The sequence below is a fragment of the Camelus dromedarius genome, chromosome 3 (genome assembly GCF_036321535.1).
Source record: "Camelus dromedarius isolate mCamDro1 chromosome 3, mCamDro1.pat, whole genome shotgun sequence".
NCBI lineage: Eukaryota > Metazoa > Chordata > Mammalia > Artiodactyla > Camelidae > Camelus > Camelus dromedarius.
The window spans coordinates 57,589,256-57,592,374 of NC_087438.1; the positions used below are offsets into that span (position 1 = coordinate 57,589,256).

The window sequence follows — 3,119 nt, forward strand, 5'->3', positions numbered from 1 at the left end:
CTTAATATGTTAATCTCTAAGTCCATCCATGTTACTGCAAATGGCATTATTTCATTCTTTTTTTTATGGCTGAGTAACATGCCATTGTATATACATATACCACATCTTATCCATTCATCTGTCTATGGACATTTAGGTTGTTTCCATGTCTTAGCTATTGTAAACAGTACTGCTGTGAACATTGGGAAGCATGTGTCTTTTTGAGTTGTAGTTTTCTCTGACAGAGGAATTAACACCTATCCTTCTGAACTATTCCAAAAAATTGCAAAGGAAGGAACACTTCTGAACTCATTCTATGAGGCCACCATCACCCTGATAACAAAACCAGACAAAGACACCACACACAAACAAAAAAGAAAATTATAGACCAGTATCACTTATGATTACAGATGCAAAAGCCCTCAACAAAATGCTAAAAAATACACTCCAACGATGCATTAAAAGGATCATACACCATGATCAAGTGGGATTTACCCCACGGATGCAAGGATTTTTCAGTATCCACAAATCAATCAATGTGATACACCACATTAACAAACTGAAGAATAAAAACCATATGATTATCTCAATAGATGCAGAAAAAGCTTTTGATAAAATTCAATATCCATTATATATGATTAGATATACTTACTTATATGTAATTAAAAATTTCCTCTGGGAATTTTTAAATTCTTGACAGTACCCTCAAAAACATGATTTTCAGCAAAAACAAAATTCCCTCCATTCCCTACTTCATTCCTTGGTTTTACACTTCTTGTAAAATTTATTTTCCTCTTCTAAAATCCTTTTATTAATGTCCAGTATTCTGAGTATTTGGATGAAGTTTCAATTACATAATGAATGTTTCCTATCTAGACAGTCCTGCCATATCGTATTAGATTTCAGTATTAATACAGAAATTAAACATTACTTTATGTTAAAAATAAGTAATAAAAATGTAACCATTAATAAGTATTTAAATATCATGCTTTATAATAGTTAAAGCGTTTCCCTCAATGGATGCTAATTTTACTTTTCCTGTACTGACTAAATGCAACAAATTCATTTGGAAGAAATGAAAAAAATAATATAACTCTCCTTTGGACATACTAATGGAAAAAAAAGAGTAAAAATTTAAAGTAGAGTAAGCATAGGGAGGAAATTATCTTTAAATCTTTCAGTATGGGTGTGTATAATCATTGATATTTTTATTAGATTTTGAAATATTATTTAAACTTTTGTGTTTTATACACACACACACATACATATATGTGTGTTCATGACATGGAATGGTTATTAATAGATGATATCCTTCTTTTTATTAGTGGTGGTATTAGTGATAGCAGTAGCAGTAGCAGTAGTATCACGAGAAGCTACCAAAATAAATTGTACTTGTCTTGAGGTTACTTTTATTTAAAAAAAAAATGGGGGAGTGTTAATTTGTGCTTTTATTTGCCAGTGTAACTTAACTAAAGTGGTCTGCAAACTTTTGACCTAAAAAATACATTTTACATCACAAGCCAACAAACACACACATATATAATATGTACATATATATAATATATGTGTGTGTGTGTATATATATATATGTATATATATAATATATATATATAAAACTGAAACCAAAGTTTTGCCAAAAATGTCTACCCTGACACTGAGTGTTCTTATTCTTAATTTTAAGACTTTTTTTTTTGAGCACTTTTAGATTTATAGTAAAATTGGCAGGAAGGTACAGAAATTTTCCATATACCTCCCTCCACACACATGTATAATCTTTATTTTTATTTACCAGAGTGGTACTTTTTTTTTAAAACTAAGGCTGAACCTACATCAAAGTCCACAGCTCACCTTAATTTAGACAAAAGTATAACACAGATATCCATAGTTACAATGTCATACCAAGTATTTTCACTGCTCTAGAAGACTTCTCCACTTCAGAATGGCATATGCCTTAGGGAAAATCTGGTTGTTCTATAACACATTTCAGAATTTGAATACACAGAGTTATATTCTTTGATATATACTTTATCCTTGGTCATTGCTTCCCAAATTACATAATATCAACCCTTGAGTTGGATGGTGCCTGAGTTACTTGAGGCCCCAAGGTGTTTGGCCTTGACCACAAGTAGCCATGTCTTTTCCCTTGAAAAGAGGTTCAAAGCCTTTATAAGACCGCTGATGGCCCACCCATGCATGAACTGGACAGGCTCTAGGGGACAAATTCCCCCACTAAATACTGTGGTTTTTCTTCCATTATTGAGCCCTGTTCCACTGGTCCTGCCGAGCATCATGTGGAGGTGCAGGGGGGCTTGTGTAGGGTATTTGTTCATAGGAAAGCCCCAGGTTTTGGGCCCCTTGTCAGAGTGAACCCAGATTCCTGTTTGGTGTGTTGTAGACAGAGGATTGAGTTTACTTTTATACTAACATTTGAATATTAGTAAACTGGATTTTTTTGTATTCGTAATATTTAAAATATAAGCATGTATCCACAGAGTGATCACCTGATTTGAATGGCAGCTGGTAAACTAATCTTCCTATCACTCTTCCAAATGCTTTGAATTTGGAGAACATTTTTTTCAGAATGATGAATAACAGAGGAGTCTTTCTTCTGTCATAGCTAGATATGAGGGAAATAAAATCAGCAATTAAAATAAAGCAGTTTTGCTTTATAAAAAGGTGCTATAAAAGTAAAAAAAAATGCAGCAGTTAAATAGGCAAGGAGACTTTGTTCCAGTCTGTTGCAGTAGGGAAGAGAGGCCAAGACACAGTCTCAGCACAACTCTGCTAACACAAAAAACTCAGTTTTTCAAATGTAATTGCTTCAGAAAATAAAACGTTGTTCAAAACATATACTATTTAAAATGCTCATTTTTATTTTCTTTGGCATTGGTCAAATTGAAAATGTATCCTACCTTAACCATATTACTTTCTGATCTAATTAAATGGGAATTTGTATATTCATGAACCAAGATTATAATTTAGCTTGACTTGATATTTGTCTTTCTAGTGAGAAGAAACATGTACTGAGCTTAGATGCTATGTTAAAAAAAATTACTTAATTGGCCAAAGCCATATTCAAAGTTCGAGGAAAGGAATGGAAGGGAGATTCTGATTATTTATTTTATATCCATATCATCCTG

At 32.5% G+C, this 3,119-nt stretch overlaps 1 pseudogene; it reads right to left on the reverse strand.

Annotated features, from left to right (window-relative positions):
* Window positions 1–2,288: 2,288 nt before the first annotated feature.
* Window positions 2,289–2,406, reverse strand: LOC116152393 (small nucleolar RNA SNORA11; annotated as a pseudogene).
* Between the last annotated feature and the right edge of the window lie 713 nt (window positions 2,407–3,119).